The following is a 22,666-nucleotide window of genomic DNA, read 5'->3' as shown; positions in this document are numbered from 1 at the left end:
AAGGCACCTGGCTGGATCAGTTGGTAGAGCATATGACTTGATATTGAGGTCATGAGTTCAAGCCCCACATTGGGTATAGGATTTACATTTAAAAAAAAAAAAAGTAGGGGCGCCTGGGTGGCTCAGTCGGTTAAGCATCCGACTTCGGCTCAGGTCATGATCTCGCGGTTTGTGGGTTCGAGCCCCGCATCAGGCTCTGTGCTGACCGCTCAGAGCCTGGAGCCTGTTTCAGATTCTGTGTCTCCCTCTCTCTCTGACCCTCCCCCGTTCATGCTCTGTCTCTCTCTGTCTCAAAAATAAATAAACATTTAAAAATAAATAAATAAAAATTTAAAAAAGTAAAAATGAAATCCATTTGTGTAATAAAATTTAAATGAAATGCCCATTGTCCTACTAAAGTCAGGACAAGACCAGAATTTCCATCTCTACCACCATTTAATATTGTACTGAAAGTATTAACCAAAGCAATCAGACAAGAGGAAGAAATCAGATGTATAAAAATTGGGGAAAAAGTAAAACTTTTGCTATTTGTTGATGATATGATCAAGTACTTAGAAAATCCAACAGCATCAACCAAAAAGACTGCTATTAAGGAGTGGCAAGGTATACAGTTATCTGCAGAAATCTTTATGCACACAAATACATAAACAGTACTTCAGCAACCATCCTCGTACATGTCCTCGTGTGGACCCCTGTGAGCATTTGCCTTTATATGTGCGCAGGAGCAAGATTGCTAGGTCAGAAGGTTCACAGAGTCTTCATTTGATTGAAACTGCCAGATGGCTCTCCAGAACAGCTGCACCAGCTGACACAACCGCCAGCATCCTTGCCCAGAGTTGCCATGTGCCCCAGAGAATGTACTTCTGCAAAACCACGAGCTAAAGCAAGAAAGAAGAAGACGTGGGATCTAGGAAGTAAGGATCCTAACTGAGAAGAGCAGCAAAAGGAATCGCCAGGATGTGCAACAGGCCTAGGTTGGAGAAGGACGGAAGGCTGTGAAAAGGAGGGGTCTGGGAAATTAATAGGTGATCTGTTGCATTTAAGTGTTCTGAAAATGTTACATTGATAGGTATTTGAAGGATCTGTTGGAGACTTTAGGAAAAATGTTTATGTGAAACAAAACAATGCAAACATAAACGCAAGGCAATTACTGACAGAATAACTGGAAGTTATCCAAAAAGGGAGGCATGTAATGGTTGGGGTTGTAAGTGGTAAAAGAGCTAAATCTGCATCTACCGTAACAGGAAGTCAGTAGCATCTATTGGTAATTTAAAAGTATCTGGGGGCACCTGGGTGGCTCAGTCAGTTAAGCATCGGACTCTTGGTTTCAGCTCAGATCATAATATCATGAGATCGAGCCCCACGTCATCAGCGTGGAGCCTGCTTGGGATTTTCTCTCTCCCTCTCTCTCTGTCCCTCCCCCTGCTTACACTCTCTCAAAATAAACATTAAAAAAAAATAATTTTAGGGGCGCCTGGGTGGCTTAGTCAGTTAAGCATCCGACTTCGGCTTAGGTCATGATATCGCCATCTGTGAGTTCGAGCCCTGTGTCGGGCTCTGTGCTGACTGCTCAGAGCCTGGAGCCTGTTTCAGATTCTGTGTCTCCCTCTCTCTCTGATGCTCCCCGCATTCATGCTGTGTGTCTCTCTGTCTCAAAAATAAATAAATGTTAAAAAAAATCTTTAATAAAAATAAAATAATTAAAAAATAATTTTAGATCATAATAAGAACTATGAAGGTAATAACAAATTCTGAACATTCTGCTATATTCTAATAATCCTATAAGTTTGGAAAACAGATTCAAGACAGGTATTTATGATCCATGTAGTAGATCAGATTCAAGAACACTAGAACATGATTGATCAGATGTCTACACTGTCCACACAGACATAGATCAAGGCTATCGTTAGAAAAATGTCCATCAATATCCTGAAGCTTACCAAGTTATATCCATTAAGTTAAATAAGTACAGCATTCTGTGTGTCAAACATCCCTCAATAAAGTAGTTTAAATGTATATATCCTGAAACAGCTATTTAATAACAATGCAGATTCACAGTATATATTCTACCAAAAATGTTAAAACAGATTCCATTGAGCTAGGAAGCATGTTCAATCTTTATATGACATTGGTAATAGAGGAGCATTAGATTTTGCCTTTGTACATCCAGAAAATATTTTAATCTGAATAATCTTTAGGAGTCCCCCAGGAATCTTATAATTATCCAGTTATCTCTATAGCTCTATGTGCCTTAAACCCAGAAAAAACCCTGCAAGTAGGCATTAATAGTATTCCAGAATGGATGCATAACTGGGAAGTAGGAGCTAAGTATGGTTATGTTGAATCTTTTTTTTTTTTAATTTTTAATTTTAAGTAGGCTCCACACCCAATGTGGGACTTGAACTCGTGACCCTGAGATGAAGAGTTACATGCTCTATCGACTGAGCCAACCAGGTGCCCCTGGTTATGTTGAGTCTTATACCGACTTGATGAACCATTACTGGGAGTAGGTGAATTATCAGTCCCCATAATAGTCCCCAATCCCTTTGCCATGGCCTCCAGGTCGTCAGGTCTTTCTCTACCCCTTCATTTCACACTTGGCCATGTGACTTGCTTTAGTCAATGTGAGTAAACATGATAGGAGCAGGGGCTTGAAATGTGCTTGTGAATGGGCATTTGGGCTTGCTCTCTTACACTCCAATAATCTGCCATGATTGGCAGAGGCAGAGCTTCCCTCTGACTTCAGCCCAGGTCCTAGAATGTGACTCCTGGAACAGAGCTGTTCCATAGACCTGCAGCCTGAGGCCAAGCCACCCCAGCTAACTCTCATATGCATGGGCAAGAAATAAATGCTTATTGTATACCTCTGAGCTTCTGTGGTTTGTTACTCAGCATTATTGTATCAATAGCTGACTAATACATATTCCAAATTAATCTTTCCTATGATCTTACTGATACATGGCACAGAGCTGAAAAAGGAGGTTGTATTTTGGTCTCTAATAGTGTCACGGGTTGAGTTCTCCAGGAAGCAGATGCTGAGATGGAGTTAGGACTACAAAAGGTTTATTGAAGAATAACACCTGTGAAGGTGAGTGCCATCAGATGGCAGTGCAGACCTGGTAGAGTCCCAGCCAGCCCGGTAGGGAGCTCTAGAGCAGATTCCTTGATGGAGGGGTCCTGCGTCCGGTGGAAATGGCTAGACCCTTGTACTGCTGTCTGGCTGAGTCATTGACTAGGGACTGCCCATAAAGAGAGTGCCCTTAGCTACCATGTCTGGCCAATCATTGGCTGGGAGATGCCCCAGAAATCGTATGACCTCTGTTTAAAAGCTGAGATGGAGCTTGTCAGCTTAACCCCACTCCGTGCATCTGGGCAGCTGGTCCTTTCTAGAAGGGGATCTGAGCAGGCCCTCTCCATGTTGCCACAAACAGCTTTAAGGTAGTACATGTATAAAAAGATAAGGAAAGGCATAGGAAGCTAATGAGCTGTTTGACAGCCTAGAAGTGTTTGTGTCACCTATGATCCGGTCGTGCTACCAGTTCCTTCAGACGGAAAACAGTACAGGACTCTTGGTGCTCTCTCCAAGTCCTTCTGCCCCAGTCCTTTGCGTCTCCATAAATGGCAGCACCAGCACTCCCATAGCTGCTCAAGTGAAAATCCTAGCTGTAAGGGCTCGGTCGGTTAAGCGTCTGACTCTTCATTTTGGCTCAAGTCACCATCTCACAGTCTGTGAGATCGAGCCCCACATCCGGCTCTGTGCTTGGGATTAGCCTGCTTGGGATTCTCTCTCTCTCTCTCTCTCTCTCTCTCTCTGCCCCTACCCCATGCCCTCTCTCGCTCTCTCTCTCTCTTTCTAAAAAACAAATAACCTAGGTGTAAAGAAGAGCTTTTGGAAACAAAAAAGTATAATTGCTAACTTTAAAAATATGATCCTTATTGTAAAAGGCCGTAATGAAAGATTATGGTGAAGTTACCACATTCACCAGAAGGCTGCTGCTGGCTTTCATGTACATTTTGTTGAATGTACCAACTTGTTCTTTGTGTCTTCTTCTGCCTTTTTGTTTCCTGTATGGCAGTGTCCTAATTTTCATAATCTTTATCTCTATGATTTTAAGTTTCATCATGTACTTTCCTTGGCTGTCATAACTTTTTCCTTATCTTCACGATTTTGACCGTAAGAATTTTTTGTGTCCACTGTGATACAGTGATCATTGTACTTTATATTTATAATTATATTGTAATGTTCTTAACTTTCTGTTCATCTTTTTTTCACTTCATGCGTTTTGCTTCCCGTAGCTTACCTTCTTATCATATTTGAATTTCGGTGTGATAAATAATTTGAAAAGAATAGAGGCGTCTGGATGGCTCAGTCAAGTGTCTGACTCTTGATTTCAGCTCAGGTGATGAATTCAAGCCCCATATCAGACTCTGTGCTGACAATGCGGGGCCTGCTTGGAATTCTCTCTTTCTCAAAATGAGTAAATAAGCTTAAAAAAATTATTTGGAGGGGCGCCTGGGTGGCTCAGTCGGTTGAGCGTCCGACTTCGGCTCAGGTCATGATCTCGCAGTTTGTGGGTTCGAGCCCCGCATCGGGCTCTGTGCTGACAGCTCAGAGCCTGGAGCCTGTTTCAGATTCTGTGTCTCCCTCTCTCTGCCCCTCCCCTGCTCATGCTCTGTCTCTCCCTGTCTCAAAAATAAATAAATAATTAAAAAATAATCTGGAAAGAATATACAAAATTGATCTGAAACTAAGACATACAAATAACGATTCAAATGTGTTTCAACCACTGTGCTATATTGCACCACATTATTGTTATCAAACTGTTCTTATAATTCATACTTTGACATACTAATGAAAACGTGTGGGAGGTTTGTCACAGAGCACTTGTTTCTGAGGTTGTTTTGCTGCCTCTGGGACAGTTTAGCAGGCCAGAATTCATCAGACTAAGGTGCATCGGGCACCCAGGCTTGCATTCCAATAGACTGCGATGTATAGAACGCAAGACTTGGCACACGGATGTACTTGGCTACCTGCGGTATTGCTGCCGGTTTGTGCAGAGGACACAGGAATTGTGATCAAATCTATTTTATGTAATTCCAAGCAGAAAAAATTGTGTGATGTGTTTATAGTTACATTCACAGTGTTACTGAGTATATTCCTAACAAAAGGGATTTTTTTTTTTATTATTTTAGAGAGAGAGGGCGAGTGGGAGCAGGGGAGGGGAAGAGAGAGTGGGAGAGAGAGGGTGAGTGGGAGCGGAGGTGGGGGGGACAGAGAGAGAGAGGGAGAGAGAGGGAATCCCAAGCAGACTCCACGCTCAGCTTAGAGCCCAACGCGGGGCTCAATCCCACACCCCTGGGATCATGACTTGAGCTGAAATCAAGAGTTGGGCGCTGAACCGACTGAGCCCCCCAGGCCCCCCGAAAGAAGAGATCTTCCGTTCTGATTAGGCATTGGTAGAAACCGAATCCTCCACTTATATTCTCACACCATGGCAACTGGGAGAATTTTCCACCAGCTACCTCCTGGCTTCATGCATTTCAAACCTGCTTCCCCCCACACCTCACACATGTCCGTCACCAGGCGCGCTAGGACCCGTTCACTTCTCCTTGAAACCTCTGCCCCCACCCTTGACCACCCAGAGAAGCCACTGAGCCTTGTCAGCAGCTGCCCGCCACACCTAAACTAAGTGTAGCCATCTGATAGGAGTGGAAATGGAGCAGAGACAGACGGGGGTGTTGGCCATTTGCAGCGAAATAGCTTAATGCTTCAAAATTTACAAAGCCAGGAGCATATTGCTAGAACCTTCCAAGGGGCCCGGGCCAGTGAGGGACCCTCTGTGGCAGTCCTTCCCTTCTTAGTACCCCCCCCCCCGCCCCCCGCCCAGGGCCGTGACACCGGCTGCTCTCCAGAACGCACCAGCCCCCTGTTCTGCTCCCAATCACGAACTCACTCCCACATCTGGCTCCCAGGACTTCCCTCTGGACCACCTTCCCTGCTTTCCACTCTGTCGTGTCCTCTTTCCCGCAAGTACTTCTGCGTCCTTCCCCCAGACAGCCCTCGTGCCCGTCCGTCGCCCCTATCGGGCCTCCAGGATCCAAGCCCGCGACACAGCGGTGGTGGCGAACCCACTGATCATTTTTGTTACCATTGCATTATTTTGAGTCAGATTTGCCTCTTTTTATTTATTTTTTTTTTATTTTTTTTAACGTTTTTATTTATTTTTGAGACAGAGAGAGACAGAGCATGAAGGGGGGAGGGGCAGAGAGAGAAGGAGACGCAGAATCGGAAGCAGGCTCCAGGCTCCGAGCCATCAGCCCAGAGCCCGACGCGGGGCTCGAACTCACGGACCGCGAGATCGTGACCTGAGCTGAAGTCGGACGCTTAACCGACTGCGCCACCCAGGCGCCCCAGATTTGCCTCTTTTTAACGTGTCACCGTGTTCTCCCTGTTTCAGATGAGAACCCTTCAGTCTGTGCCCACCTGTCTCATCAGCCCCCCTGGGCTCAGCCTCCCAGATTCACCTACAGCCGCCTCTGTCGGTGCCGCTCGAAGTGCCGGTGTGCGAGGACGCGCGTCGGCACCAGAACGGAAGTTCTGTCCATCACGGCGCACACTGAGGTCAGCCGACCGCCCTGCTGGCCAGCTTCACCAGCGAGGAAGCGCCATGTCCTGGGGCGAGGGGTTGGGTGGCAGTCCGTGAATTGACAGCCCACAGGTCATGCTTCAAGGGGGACACTGTCTCTGACGAGATGACTCGGGGTCTTAGGAGGTTTGTAAACAGTCTCTCGTGTCCCTGCCTGACTTCAGAACTACTTGAGAGACGTAGGAGCTGGACAGGTGGAGATAAAGCTATCAGCTTTCATACTGAAAAGCTGACTAGAAAGGAGGGCTGTGCATCTGTGGCCAAAGGGACTGTGAGTTCATCTCACCCGCCCTGAAGCAGGCCCCTCCTGAGGGCAGGATGCTGGCTCTGCAGGTGGGCAAGCAGAAGAGGAGTGATTCCATCCGCCTCCCAGACACCACCAGTCATTTCCTCTGGGAAAGGAGGAAAGGGAGCAAGGTGGGATAAGAGACTAGAAGTGGACACAAGCCCGCAACCTGGATTCCATGCCTTTAAAGGGTCTGTGAAGTCCCTGAGATTGAATGGTGTGTGTGTGCGTGTGTGTGTGTGTGTGTGTGGTATTTCTCTTTAAAAAAATTTTTTTAATGTTTATTTATTTTAGAGAGATTGAGACAGAGTGTGAGCAGGAGAGGGCCAGAGAGAGGGAGACGCAGAATCGGAAGCAGGCTCCAGGCTCCGAGCTGTCAGCACAGAGCCCAATGCGGGGCTCGAACCCACGAACCGCGAGATCATGACCTGAGCCGCAGTCGGACACTTAACCGACTGAGCCACCCAGGCGCCCCATATGTGGCATTTTTCTAGAAAGCCTGCAGTAGATGTTGTAGGTCCTTGACCAGATAGATCCCTGTAACCCACCCCCAAGGGCTGCCGTGAGTGTTCCTATCTCCCCACTCCTTCGCTGAATCCTCCTTGCCCTAAAGGGAGTTCCTGGCCTGAGAGACGACACCTGCCCCCCACCAGGGGAAATTGACGGACTTGGAGGTACAGAGGCCACCTCTTGCCTCCAGATGGGAACAGCTGTAGTGCAGTTCACGCTCCAGGGCATCTCGGAGGTCAGGAGGAAGCTATTCTCCAGCTGAGGCCACTTCTTGCTGAGCTTTTGTCCCCTGCCAAGCCTGCTTTCCTCACGCCCCTTCTTGGGGCGCTCCCTCCATACATTACTTGTACAAGAACCCTTGTCTCAGCCTCAGCTTCCAGGAACTTGACATGATGCAGAGTTCATGAGCTCTCATCAGATCCTGAAAGCGGTTTATGATCCTGCAGTGGGTCGAATGGTGGCCCCGTGACATCTGTGTCACCTTATTTGGGAACAGGGTCTTTGCAGATGTAATTAAGGATCTTGAGATGAGATCATCCCGGATTAGCCAGGTGGACCCTAAATCCAATGACAAGTGTCCTTAAAGAGACAGGCAGAGGAGAGAGACACACAGGCGGAGGCTACACACAGATGGAGGGAGGCCGTAGCAAGAGACCGTAGCCGTGTAGCCACAAAGCTGAGGAAAACCTGGAGCAGGAGCAGCTGGCAGAGGCCAGAAAGGATCCTCCCTTAGCCTGAGTCCGGCCTCCAGCACTGTGAGAGAATGCATGTCTTGTTTTAAGCCCCCCAGTTTGTGATAATTCGTTTCAGCAGCCACAGGAAATCAATGCTTCCAAAAGGTTAAGAATTCCGTATAGTTGTGGAAATGCCAGAAGTCCTTCCACGTGGAAAAACGACAGTGTGGCGTGGGGTGCTGGTTGTTACCCTGCCCCCCACCCGCATCGGTCGCTTCCAGGGTCCCCATCCCCAGGCCCTCTGGAAGGACCGAGCTTGTCGGGAGCCTGAACGTTGCTGAAATGAAGGGGAGGGTGTCTGGCTTCTCGCATCACCCCCTAAGCCGTGGATCTGCCCCTTTGTTCTTCTTGCTCTAAGAGTAACTGTAAAGGCCTTTTTTTTTTTGTTTCCCTTGGGATTTCCAGCAAACCAGAGCATAGTCTTCCTGACAGTGTTTTTCAGGATCGTGTCATTTTCCAGGATTCATCTCTGATTATGCTTCCTTTCCTCTATATTTTGTTCATCCTCTCAAAAAAATTAGCTCAACAGGGAGCTCATGCCGGCGCACTGGACTCCTCTATTACTTCTCTCTTTTTATCTCCATCATGATTATTCATGATGGTATAATCAGGATTTCTTTTTAAAGAAGCTCCTCACTTGATATTAGCTGACAGAACAAAAGGTTCTTGATTAAATGGTGGCTCTTTTCTGCCCACTGAAAGTCAAAAGCTAATGAAATACTTTGATCAAAATGAATTTTGATATCCATTCTATGAGAATAGCAAAAAAAACTTCCAGGAGCAATTGAATGGCTGCATGGACCGGTGTTTCCAGAGGTCAAGAACCATCGGTCCGGAGGTCTGTTTCTAAACAGGGAGCTGGAGGAGGTGAATCTCATGCCCGTGCGGTGGGGTGTAAATGACTCGTGCCAGGCACCTGGTTCACGGGCGTCTCCCCCTCTCCACCTGGACCCTTGCACCAGCTTTCTAATTGTCTCCCTGCGCCCAGGTTTGCAGTCCTCACATCCCAGGTCCACCATCCTGGAAAGGTCCACTACAACACTGATACCCAGATCCCCTTCCCTGCCCCCCCCCCCCCCGCTGTCTCCTGTAGGACAGAGGCCACACTCCCCAAGGGCAGGCCCAGGCCTTCCGGACGGACCCTGCCTCCTGCACAGGCGGCCTTCCCACACAGCGCGCTGCTCCCGCCCCACGCTCCTCACCTTTATACCTCTGCACGCGTAGGGCCCCCGTCTGCATGCCCTGCCTCTGCCCCGACCAGATGGCCCTGACGACTCCGCTCAGGTGTCGTTGTCATTGGAAAGTCTTCTGGCCCTCACTGTGCTCCCATAACACCCTGAGCCTATTTTTATCATAGCACTTACGTCAGCGTTTACAGTTCCCTATTCTTGGGTCTGTCTCCCCAGCAGTGAGGTCCCAGGACAGGAAGTGGGTCTGACGGATCTTGGAGTCCCCAGACCTAGATCAGTGTGTGTCAAATGAAGGTTGAATGAAATCTCTTGCCTCGTAGAAGGAATATCAGGCATTCGCAATGCCTACTGTCCGTTCTTTCATCTACGCCGTAAATTATTTTGGAAAGTTTGAAATACTTTCTTATGTTTGTTTTTATCCAGAATAAAAAGAAACTGGAAATTTTATAATTAAAAAAATCTGCTATTTTTTCATTATTTTTGTACAGCCGCTAAGTTCTAAAAATTCTTTGAGGCAAATCATAATAGAAAAGCATTTAAGACACACCCCCACCAGAGACAGACTTGCACTTCTGCCTTGTCTCCTGGGACCAGGTCACGTGGCACCCTGCCGGCTTGGAGGCTGGAAAAGCAAGTAGTACAGTGTGTTCAGCTTCCCAGCGGTTCAGAGAGAGGCTGTTGGAAATGACTGAACAACCGGGAGTGTCTGCCACTGAATGTCAATAGCATTTAAGAGTCATTAGTCAGATTCCTTTCTTATCCAACCCAGGAATCCTGCCTCACTAGCAAATAAGGTTCGTCTATTCAGGTTGTAAGGCACTCTGAGCCTCTCTTAAGAAAATCATTCTGAGGTCCTCCCCACACCCACCCACCAGACAGCAAACGCCTGGGAGCCCTGGTGCACCATTCAGAGCTCCTTTGGTTGCCAGAAACCATACACATACAGGAACACATACACACACACACACACTCATCATAAACGAAACGGGTTAGTGCCTCCCCCGCCCGAGCCACGGAAGATGTGGGGGCAGGGGGGCTTCCCTGCCTGCATCTTCGAAAGCTTCTCACCAGCCATCTCGTCTCTCCACCTCTCCCGGGGGCTTCAGTATAACCTTGAAGATGAAAAGGAACACGTGTTCTTTCCCACCAATTCCAGCCAGAAGAGGCCCAGCGAAGGGCTCTGATGGGTCCGATTGCAGTCTGATCCTTTCCTGAACCGGTCGCCACAGCCAGGGGACGGGTGCCCACCCTGTGGGAGGGTGAGGTGCTAAGATGGGTCGCCCCACCGGAGTCACAGGCTAGGATGGGTGAGGAGTGCCCCGTGAGACCAAAGAACAAAGAGCAGGGAGGAACAGGCACTGGGCACACGGCGGCCGTCCACCCCGCCGGCCGGTGACCGGGGCCTCCGGGCCGCTCGGCAGAAACTCGGCCTGCTCGGGGCGGGAGGGCCCCCCCTGCTTATACTGGCTTGTTCGCGAGAACGGTTTTCTTCCTGATGAGAAGGGCAGCCCCTCCCGAGAGGCTCTTTGTAACGGTGCCGCTTCTGAGACGAAACCAGGCGGCACATTCACACTGCCCCTGAGGACTGACTGCGTACCAGGCACTGTCCGTACTTCATCGAACTTCATCCCCAGAGCACTCGCAGGAAGTAGGTACAATTACCCCCATTCGACTGATGAGAAACTCTCACAAGGCAAGTGTGTGGCAGAGCCGGAATGTGAGCCGGGTTGGTTGATGCCGGGGCCCCTCGATACCGAGTAGAGCTCGTGATCTCCGGGGACTGACCCGCGCAGGCACTCGGCTCCCTGAAGTCTGCGCGTGGCACAGCTATGTCACCTGCGCGGGGATCACGCCCACCCTGTGTGCGGACGCCCTGGGCATCGTCAGCTGCGCCCTCGTGTGATTCCAAGAGCAGAGAGCCTTGGGTTTCGGACCGCTTGGCCCCTAAAATCCAGTGTGCGCCCCCACCCCCTCCAGAGTTCACAGAAGCACCGACACCCATTCCAGGCTGGCGGAGAATCTGTTGCATTCGGCTACAAAGAGGCGGCCTGTATGGCCCCGGTGAGGTGCCTTCCTGAGGGACTTTCAAGGGGGATTGCCCGGAGCCACCAACTTGAGAACCCAGCCGGAACCTTACGCCCTTCGGTGCAGCTCGCCTACATCATCAGAACAGCTGTGATGGAGCCCGGGAAAATAAACACGTCCTGGTTTTGGCTGCTGACCTCCTAGCCCGGACCGAGAGCCAGCGCCCGCCCCACAGCACAAGTGCCACCTTCCTCAGTCCCTCGGGAGGCGGGTATGTGCCAAACAGCATCCGTGAAGTCACCCAGCTCCTTGATCGCGACAGTCTGCCTTTCAGACCCACGCTTGGGTTCCCAAGTTGGCTTTCCAAGTAGGAAGAGAACATACCGTGTATTTCAGTCCACCTGATGGTTACAGGGAAAGTCTATGGAAGCCAGAGTGTGCCCTGCTGGGCCAGGTCCACGTTCATCCAGTGCCCCCTACAGGGCCTGGCACGCAGCAGGTGCTCAGTACAGGTGTTAGATCTATCTCTGCCTAATGGTGGGGGGTAGTCTCCCGCCACAAAGCCTCTCTCCCCCCCTTCCTTCCAGCCAGTGTTTTTTGCTCTGTCGCCAGCTTGAGTCCGGATGACTCGGTGGCCACGATCCCCAGGCAGGCCTCCAGTTGTTTTGGCTTGAACTCTTTTCCTACTATGCCTAGAGAAATCCCGGCACCACCATCGCCAGGGTTGGCCTTACCTTTACCAGCAGATTGTTCCATGGCTCTGTGGGGTTTGTGTTGCCATCAGGGCTCTTGTTCACTGGCGCCCAGAGAAAGTCCTGACTCTTCCTCGGGCGTTGGGCGTGTGTTTCAGGATCCACCACTCATCTCCCTGCTGTCGGTTCCTCCAGGTCCCTGGGCGCCACCCGCCGCGTCCTCAGGCTTCAGCTGGAGCTAAGGCAGAGGGACAGAGTTCTACGAGATCAGCCATTCCTGTCGTTGACATTGTTTTATATTGTTAATGGTCCATGGACCAAGGCTTGAAATTGTTTACATTGTTTTATATTGTTAGTGGTGCACGGACAAAGGCTTAAAATTAACTATTCTAAACTTTTCTACCTAAGGACGCTTGGGTGGCTCAGTCAGTTGAGCCTCCAACTTTTGATTTCCTCACAGGTCATGATTCCAGAGTCCTGGATGGAGCCCTATGTCAGCTGCATGCTAAGCCTAGAGCCTGCTTAAGATATTCTCTCTCTCTCTCTCTCTCTCTCTCTCTCTCTCTCTCTCGGCACCTAGGTGGCTCAATTGGTTAAGCATCCAACTCTTTTTTTTTTTTTTTAATGTTTTATTTATTTTTGAGAGAGCCAGAGAGGGGCAGAGAGAGAGACAGGGACAGAGGACTGGAGGTGGGCTCTACACTGACAGCAGAGAGCCCTATGCGGGTCTCCAATTCACAAACCGAACCATAAGATCGTGACCTGAGCTGAAGTCAGACGCTTAACCTGCTGAGCCACCCAGGCACCCTAAGCGTCCAACTCTTGATTTCAGCCCAGGTCATGATCTCACAGTTGGTGAATTGGAACCCTGCATCGGGCTCTGGGCTGACAGCTCAGAGCCTGCTTGGGATTCTCTCTCTCTCCCTTCCTCTCTGCCCCTTCCCTGATTGCTCCCTCCCCCCGCCTCAAAATAAATAAATAAACATAAAAAAAAAAAAGATTCTCTCTCTGCCCCTCCCCTGCTCACATTTGCACACTGTCACTCTAAAATAAACATTTCTACCTAAGTTAACCAGCCATCCAGCCCACCTGGGGAGGGCCACAGAATGGCAGAACAGTGACCTTCTTGTTCTTCCCCTTGTCTGCTCCTCGGGTCCCACTCCAGGCCCCAGCAATGCCCAAGAGGGTACCAGGTCCCTGCCTGGAGAGCACATGACCTAATCATGGTATAGGGCTACGACACATGCAGGGAAAAAGTGCTATGGGGAGAAAGGGCAGAAAAACAATACCATTCCCACCGCTCCCAGAGCCACACCTTGAGCACCTGCTCACAGAAAGAACACAGCTGGGAGGCGGCATGCGGGGGTCTTGGGAGTTGGTAGAGGCAGCAGATGAGCAGGGAAATGGAGGTAGGGCCCCAGGAAGGCGGTGCTGAAGACTTTGGACTTGATCCAAAAGTCAAAATGAGCCACAGAAGGAGCTGAGCCACAGAGGGACTGTCACATTTGGTGCCCAGGGATGTCCCTTTTGCCTCTGGTTAGACACAGTGGGTGTCCTCTGCTTCTTCGGGAGCCCCTCATAGATGGCGGGAAAGATTCTACACGTGTGGGGGCGCCTGGGTGGCTCAGTCGGTTGAGCATCTGACTTCAGCTCAGGTCACGATCTCCCGGTTTTGTGGGGTCGAGCCCCGCATCGGGCTCTGCACCGACAGTGCAGAGCCTGCTTGGGATTCTCTCTCTCTCTCTCTCTCTGCTCCTCCCCCACTTGCTCTCTCAAATAAATAAACTTAAAAATTAAAGATGATACATGTGTGTGTCATGTAGAAAAAAGGAGTGGGACAAGAAAGCAGCAGGAGGGGGCAGTGACCCCAGTGTTGGGTGGTCTTGGAAGCAGAGGGACAGGCAGAGACTGATCTTCCCTTGGTCATCAGGGTGTTCACAGCTGCCAGCCAGGGCCATGCCCAGGGCTCAGAACTAGAACAAGAGAAGAAGACACTAAAATACCGACTGGAAAGTTCTCATGGTTTGTGGGTGAGGACCCAGCGGTTTCCGGGGGACCCCCCCCAATGTCAGGGTCTATGGGTCTTTGAAAGTAGTCCATTTATCTAGAGGGGAACTTCATGGGTCAGGAAACTGAGGCCCATAGAAATTAATCTCCCCAAGACCCCGGAGCCTGACAACAGAGCAGGGATTCAGATCTGTGCCCATAAAGACAACAAGGTACCATTTGACAGCCACCAGACTGGCAAAAAAAATGTTCAAATGGCACACCAGGTGATCGTGACAGTGGGTTGAGAGAGACTCATTTTCTGCTGGGAGTGTCAATTGGTAACATCATTTTGAAAGCAATTTGGCTGTATCTGCTAAAATCGATGCGTTTAATACCCAGCGAAACCAGAAAACATTTCTAGAATATCCATAGCAGCACTGTTTACAATAGCAGAAGTCTGGAAACAACCCAGATGTCTACCGACAGAACAGACGTACAAATTGTCGTGGAGCCCTGTGGTAGAATACTTTGCAGCAGGAGAAAGGAGCGGTGCACAAGTCAACATCGTGCCGAGAAAAAGAAGTCACAGAATCCATGTGCTAACCAGGTCTTTACTTAAATTCAAACATCCATCACTTTAAGGACACCCATATGTATGTGGTGAAACAGTTCAACATTATCGATAACGTCTATATCTTAGGCAGGGTGGCCAACACGGCTGCTCATGCGGTCCCTCTTTATCATTGACACATATGATCTGAATCCGGAGAGAACTCGCCGTGAGCCTGGCTCCCCTCACTGTGCCATCCTTACTCAACAAGGACAAAAATTGGGACGTTCACGTTCACCAACGATTCTCTTTTAAAGGGGGAATTTTTATTTATTTTTTAATTTGTAATGTTTATTTTTGAGAGAGAGCGTGAGTGGGGGAGGGGCAGAGAGAGGGGGAGACACAGAATCTGAAGCAGGTTCCAGGCTCTGAGCTGTCGGCACAGAGTCCGGTGCGGGGTTCGAACCCACAGACTGTGAGATCATGACCTGGGCCGAAGTCGGACGCTCAACCGACTGAGCCACCCAGGCGCCCCAACGTTTATTTATCTTGGGGAGAGACGGACAGAGCATGAGCGGGGGAGGGGCAGAGAGAGAGGGAGACACAGAAACCAAAGCAGGCTCCAGGCTCTGAGCTGTCGGCACAGAACCCGATGTGGGGCTTGAACTCACAACCCTGAGACCAAGAGTCACCGTGCTCCACCGACTGAGCCAGCCAGGTGCCCCCATCCTGTCTTTCTAAATGACAGGCAGAGTTGCTGAAGGGGTTCTGAGTTTGTAGGCAGCAGATCATCTGCAGTTGTAGTGCTGCTCAGAGGAATTGTGAAGCAGCTTATAAATTTAGATCGTTCTCATTATGTAGCCAGTAGCAGCTTGAACACTGAACTTTGCTTTATGATTTGCCACCACACATTCGCTGAGACACAATGAAGTAAAACATGTATATGCTTGTCTGCCCTAACTTTGGAGAAGGTACGAGGGGCTGCAATGTGTAAAGTTTCCAGTAACTCGTTCATTGTGCACTTCTAGTGAATAATGCACTTGGACCCCAGTCCATCTGTCCTCCAGTGAAAGAATTTAAAACCACATTAAGCCAAGTGGTACCTGGTTCAACTGTCCCCTCCCTACCCCCATTTTTCCAGATGAGGAAACTGAGGCTTCAAGAGGAGGACACTTGGGGTGCCTGGGTGGCTCGGTTGAGCATCCAACTCTTGATTTCGGCTCAGGTCATGATCCCAGGGTCGTGGCATCGACCCCCAAGTTGGGCTCTGCGCTGAGCATGGACCCTGCTTAAGATTCTCTCTCTCTCTCCCTCTGCCCCTCCCCCACTCACTCTCTAATAAAAATAAAAAATTAGGAGCGCCTGGCTGGCTCAGTCGATTGAGCCACCTTCAGCTGAGGTCACAATCTCACAGTTCTTGAGTTCGAGCCCTGCATTGGGCTCGCTGCTCTCAGTGCGGGGCCTGCTTCAGAGATCTGTTCCCCCACTCTCTCTCTGTTCCTTTCCTGCTCACACTCTCAAAAGTAAATAAACCTCTAGAATAATATATAAAAATTAAAATTAAAAAAGAAAGAGGAGAGACGCCCCCAAATCAGGAGGAACAGAAGGACAAAGGAGCAGACACCTCTCCCGTGGGGTTCATAAAGGAGTGGGCTTCTCCAGGCAGGTGAATGGGAAGATCAAAGGGCCAAGGATGCTAGGGGGCAGGGAGCCACTTGATTGCAGCAGTTGGGGGTGAGGGGCAAAGCAGCAGGACCAGCTCTTGGAAGGCCTGATAAGCCCAGTTCAGGACCCTATAAGGGAGTCAGCGCTGAAAATGACAACCCCGTTTGTGGCAACGTGGGCAGACCAAGGTGCTCGCCACCTGGTCGGCTGGCCACATGGGCAGGATCCTTACAGGCAGACGACCCCTGCCTCACTGCAGACAGAAAGGAACTGTCAGCCAGGGATGTCATACCTGCTCATTCCCAGCCCCAATTTCGGTTTCTGAGCCCACCCCACCCCACCCCACCGGGGGGGTATCAGAATCAACAGCCCCTCTGGGACCTGTCAGGGCCAGCTGGACCTGTCCTTCCACGGGCTGAACTAGAGGCTGCATCCGGTGGGTCACCTCTGCCCTTGTGATAGAAGGGAGCAGGGGCTAGCTCCCTGTTAGCCCAAGAGAGATCCACCCAAGGGAGGTCGAGGAGAGGAGCAGGGAAGGCTGGACACAATAAGTCTCCATATTGGCACTCATACTTTGCCTTTAAAGTCCTTTAAAGGGCCAGCCTTTCTTCGTGTGTGAGGTTTTAGTAGTGAAATACACGCAATTATTTTTTTTCATTTCAGAAAATTGCCTCCTGTTTTCTTATAGACAGCTTCTTCCCTGCTCACTGAAAGGCTGGAAGCTTTGCCGTGAACTTTTCAGGGTGAGACATTAATGACGGTGATCCCGACTGGATCTCACATAATTCTCTCTTTCCTAATTATCTTGTTCGCGAGAAATAAAGAAACAAGAAATCCCTGAAAACGGAAGTCATTTCCAATTAGACCCCAAACAACCCATCAACTGGCCGGTAGATGGCGCCAAAGTGTAGTCACTGCCTTTGGGCCCAAGGGCTCTAACCTGGTGCCTTCATACACGGACTCCTAGCCTTTCCTTTCCAGAAAGCTGCCTGCCCTCTCTGCAGCCCTGTCGGCGGTGGGACGGGCGGGGGGGGGGGGGGGGGGGGGTGGCGGGTAATGAGGTGAGGAAGACAAAGTCTCATTTTAATTCAGCCCCACGGGAAGGGGAGGAGGTTTCTAGAGTGAATCTGGCCTGAAGGAGGGGATTTCCCAGCTGAGCTTGGTAGACACGTGCGTGTCCTGTGTCTACCTGGAGAAGAGAAGGGTCTGACAAGGAGAGCTGCTCTGAGGTTCCAGGCATGTTTGGGGGACGACTGAGAGTGGGCAGAGGAGCGTCTGCGAAAGAAGATCGGGGCCAGACCGCCAAGTCCTTGCATTGCTGCAATACTCTCTTCGGTGAAGGTGTTTCACCTGAGGGCGATCATTTCGCCTAAGCGGGTCATTCCGGCTGCCTGTGGAGGCTGAGAGAACGGAGGAGGGCGGCTGGAACAGAACCAGAAAACAATGCAGCAGCATATTCTTGCCCCTCCCCGCCTTCCTCTGCACCTGCTTCTCGGCTATAATCGTCCTCAATTCCGGGCCACCTGGTCAGGCTGACAGTGCTGCCTCCCCCTGGAGATGGTGTATGGGGGGAGGGGGGTCCTGCAGCCAGCATTCCAGGCCCCAGAGCACCAAGGTCGGGTGCGGAGATGGGGAGGATGTGGGTCTCAGGCAGAGCGGCAAGGGGCCTGGAGGCGGCATGGGCTGGACAGCCCGGGGCACAGGTCTTGAACGCCTGTGCAGGGGCTGGCTTGGTGCCCCGGGACCCCTGGACATTTCTGCCCTGGGAGGTGGGCAGATGAGACCAGGAATGTGGAACAGGTGAATCCAGCAAGAGCCAGCTAAGGGGGCCAGGGCTTGGAGGCTGAGGGACTGGGGCGGGGTGGGACCCTGAGCATGGACGGAAAGGGCATTTTAAAGGAAAAATCCAGCCCACTTGGCAGCTGTCAGAAGGTGGGGGCGGAGGGCTGAGTCAAAGCTGACTCACAGGGTTTGAAGGTGAGTCAAGGGAAAGTGACGGTGCTTCCAGGAAGTTCGAGACCACGCCCATTCTTTGGGGCCTGAAGCACCGGCCCAGACTGTCCCACTTGTCGTTTGCATGTTTACAGTCTGTCCCTCCCCCACTAGAATGTAAGCCCCTGAAGGCTCGGCCTGAGACTCTTTGCCTGGGGGGTTGGGGGGGCTCATAGGAGAGGGACTGGGAGGCCTGGGGGGGCTGGTAGGGGGTCACACCGCACCCCCACCAACAGACGCAGCCTCCCCCTGTCGCTCCAAGTTCCCAGCTCTTCACTACACTGAGACCACGTCCTGGGGAAGGCCTGTACCTTCCAAGCAGATCCAGTGGCCCTCCTTCCCATCCACCCCTCCTGCCACACTCCTGTTCACCCCCCCAGTCCCGTTCGCTGGATGCCCGTCCCCTCGGATGCCCCACAGACGGTTCAGCCCAACATGGTGACACCAAACAGGCCACCTGCTGCTGTGGCCACTCCAGTGTCCCCCACGCGGGATCCCTCACGTGGGGTCCCGTAGGCTCCTTCCCCTCCCCTGGACTGTTCTCTCGCAAGCCTGCCCGTGCCCACCCACCAGCTCGGGGGCTTCCGGCCCTACTCAGCTCTCCCTGGGCCTGACGTCCGTGCACATGGCAGAGTGGGACATCTGAATGCAGGCCCCTGGGACAGTCGGGCCACGTTTCGAGTCCCCCGGCACAGTGCCCTGCGGGATCTGGCACCCACCTCTTGCTTCGGCTGCGACAGTCACCCTGCAACCCCCCCCCCCCCGGCAGGCTGTGTCCCCCGTCCCACCCACCCCACAGAAAGGCTTTTCCAGCCTCCATTTCCTTCTCTGCCTTCTCACTCCTCCCTAAGACTCCTGTCTTCCTTCTAGATTTCACTTCTGCAGACGCAGTTCTCTTTCCCAGATGCCCTCCCCCCTTCCCCCTCCAGCAGCTAACACCACTGTCAGTTCTCAGAGAAGCCTCGGGCAGTGCCCCCACACCCTCCCAGCGCTCATCGGTTTATGAATCTGCGTATTCACCTGCCGGTGGCCTCATGGCTGTCTCCACCACGCGTGTAGTGATCCGACGTCACACCCGCTGCATCCCAGGGCCTGGACACGGGCTTTCAGTAAACAGGCATCAAATGGTGCTCGGGGCACCTGGGAGGCTCAGTCGGTTGAGTGTGCAACTCAGGCCATGATCTCACAGTTCGTGGGATCGAGCCCCACGTCTGGCTCTGTGCTGATGAGCATGGAGCCTGCTTGGGATTCTCCCTCTCCCTCTCTGTGCCCCTCCCCCACTTTCTTTTTCTCTCTTTCTCAAAATAAATTAAGAAAAAAAGGACGGTTCTCACTGAACAACAGGACACTGTTTCCCCTATCAAATGGCCACATTCTGCTGACAGCAGTGGGAGAGGAGGGCGAGGGAAGGCTTGCCGCGCCTCCCTCTGGTGACAGCGTGTGCAAACGGACAGGGAAGTTATCAACCCCGTCTGGGACTTCCAGGAATGGCTTGCCCAGGCTGGGCCTCCAAGGGCAGGTTACAACTTGCCGGGAGAAGAACGGTTTGGGTACCAAAGTGCCCCCAGTTTTGTGGTTGCTCGGTGGGAAACTGGTGCGCTGTGTGGAAATCCACTTTAGGACCAACTCTAAAACATACGGCCTGGTCACTCCACGTACCGTCCTTTCACTTCCTATGGGACCCTGCTCTCAGCCCGCCCCTTCCCTCCCAAGCAGTGAGCCCAAATCCAGCAGATGGGGCCCAAGCGCAGGACAGCATCACCATGACCTGGTGGTTGTCTCCTCGCTCCCCATTAAGAGAACGGCGCATCGTCCTTCAAGCATTCACTGCACGCCTGGCCCTACAGGCTTTCCCAGCATCCTTGTGTCTTCACTGCGATCATCACTAATGTAGAGATGAGAAGACCGAAGCACAGAGAGGTCGGGCAGCTTGCTGAAAGTCACACAGCCAGTAAGTGGCAGGGACAGGGCTCATGGTCCAGAGGCAGACCTGCACTCATGCTCCTCCAAGTCAACTGTGTCTGTTTCCAAAGTATGAGCCACTGAATTTCCCTAGATAACTCGATTCTGAACCTATCTCCTTGGTGTTTGCTAAACAAGATCAATTCTTCAAAAACAGCGTTGTGAAGTATAATCGACATGCAACAAACTGCATGTTAAGCACGATCTGATATGTTTCGACACGCTTGTACACCTGTGCAACCGTGCTGCAAATTAGACGGTGAACGGGTGCCTCAGCCTTCCTCGGTGCACCTGTCCCCCTACCCCTGCCTTTGCCGCCCCCCCCCCTCCACCCCCAGGGCAGCCACAGGTCTGCTTTCTGTCACTAAAGGTTGGCTTGCATTTTCTCAAGTTCCATCAGTGACTGGTACGTTTCCTTCAGTGTAATGACTTTCTATACAGAATATTTACCAGTATATGCCATAATCTGGGCATAAAACAAGTCCCAATAAATTTGAAAGGATTTGTATCATGGAGACTATGTTCTTCGACCACGATGAAATGAAATACTAGAAATCAGCAACAAGAAGATTTTTGGAAAACCATCAAATATTTAGCAACTAACACATTTATAGATAATCTGTGGGTCAAAGAAGAAATCAAAGGGAAACTGAAAAGTTACTTATTTCGTGCAGTTACCATGTGCCAGGTCATTTCCCAAAACAGACTTTGCTCGCGTCAGGCTCACAACCCTACAAGCATAGTCTTCTCATGCCCACGTTACAGAGGCAGGCATGTTACAGAGTCAGTGACTTGCCCAGGTCACATGGGCAGGTAGATTCAGGTCTGACACTTGAATCCAGAGCCCCTGGATCCAGAGTCCAGCATTCCAACAGAGTCTTGCGTTCCAGCTTAACAGAGGGACACCGGAGGGTTCAAGTGAAGAAAGAAAATGGTCAGGTTCCCTGGACAGCAGATCACTTTGGGACCAGTTCCACAAATATTTAGGATTTGGATATGTGATCAGAACCCAGAGGAGGGAGCAGGAGGAGACTGGGTGGAAAAGGAGGTGAGGGGGGCACGAGAGAGCAGGGGTCAGAGGACTGGCTGGAGTGGAGGAGCACACGCCACGCTGGGGGGGGGGGGTCTCACACTCTGAGAACCTATTTATACAGGGGATTGGGCCTGATAGGCAAGTCGGGATGGGAAGGGCCCCTGGGGAGATGGAGGTGACGGTCCACGGGGACATTACTCAGAAGAAAAAAAGAGGGAATGGTGTCCAGGCTTGCATTTTCGAAAGTTCCATCAGTGACTGGTATGTTTCTTTCAGTGTAATGACTTGTGCGCAGCCCCGTGGGGGTAGTTCACAGTGAAGTTTAGAAAGGAGTGACAAGGAGCATGGGGGACCATAGGCTACAGGGTGGAGACAGGTGCAGTTAGGTGGCTATGGAGGTCTTTTCCACGAGCCACTGGTTGTGGTGACAGGGGTGAGGGACTTGGGGAGGGAAGTGGACAAGGGAGTTGGAAAGCAGCAGATGGATTCGAGAGGCATTCAGGAGGCAGAAACGGCAGGGCTCACACCAGATCCCCATGGGGATGCTTGGGCGTTCTAGAAGCTGGTGGGATAGCCGGCTAGCTGAGTAGTGAGTCCCAGAAGACCAGCCAGGTGGGGCAATGAGTGAGCTCAGTGTCCAGCTGTGGCACTAGAATGGTCCCGGCCCAGGCTTCTCTGTCATCATCTGCACAGAGGTCCTGTTCCAACAGCTCCAGAGAAAGGCCGGAGAGCGGGGCGGGGCAGCCAGCACGCTGGTGGTGGAACTGAGGCAGAGATCCCCAGGGCAATGGGGGTTGGTGTAACGTGTTGCCCAGAGGCCAAGAAGGGGCAGGAGGAGAAAGTTCTTTTACTTAGTAACTAAAGCAGACAGACAGGCAGGAGAGAGCTTGAAAAGGCAGGAGGATGTGGCAGGAGGGAGGGTTATTCAAGTTGGAATCAGCTGGGCAACAATGATCCCAGGAATGACCTTGGGCTGAGTTCTGTGGAGCAGAGGCAGGTGAAGTCTCCAGAAACCGAGAATATCATAGCTGGGGCCTTGAATGGCTCACCTACAAGAAACCTGAAACTTCCCCGGGGGCTGTGACAGAAGTGGGGTGGAAAGGAAGAAGTGGGCTAGGTCTCCGGGTGGGGAGCAGGAGTGCCCCTGTGCGGTCCAGGTGGAGAGGGCTTTGGCACAGCGAGAGCCAGCCTGCTAACTGCCCCTCCTCCTTGTCTCCTCTCCCCTGCCCCCTCCCGGCCCAGGCTGCAGGGAAAACCCGGGCAAGAGCTTCCAGACACAGATGGGGTCACAAATACGTTTTACAAGGTGCCCCAGCAAATGCATAACAACCCCCCCCCCCCCGACCACGTGGCTGGAAGTTTCCATTCTATTTCTGTTTTTTAATGCTAGT

The 22,666-nt window shown here is 51.3% G+C and overlaps 1 protein-coding gene across 1 annotated transcript in view; it reads right to left on the bottom strand.

Annotated features, from left to right (window-relative positions):
- Positions 1-12,208, bottom strand: part of WDR20 (WD repeat domain 20) — a 97,302-nt gene extending 85,094 nt beyond the window's left edge. The window contains exon 1 of the mRNA XM_042944321.1: positions 12,127-12,208. The gene's annotated coding sequence lies outside the window, so the exon portion shown is untranslated. The remainder of the gene's footprint in view (positions 1-12,126) is intronic.
- Between the last annotated feature and the right edge of the window lie 10,458 nt (positions 12,209-22,666).

This window comes from Panthera leo, chromosome B3 (assembly GCF_018350215.1).
Source record: "Panthera leo isolate Ple1 chromosome B3, P.leo_Ple1_pat1.1, whole genome shotgun sequence".
Taxonomy (NCBI): Eukaryota; Metazoa; Chordata; class Mammalia; order Carnivora; family Felidae; genus Panthera; species Panthera leo.
This window is presented reverse-complemented; position numbering and strand designations above follow the sequence as displayed.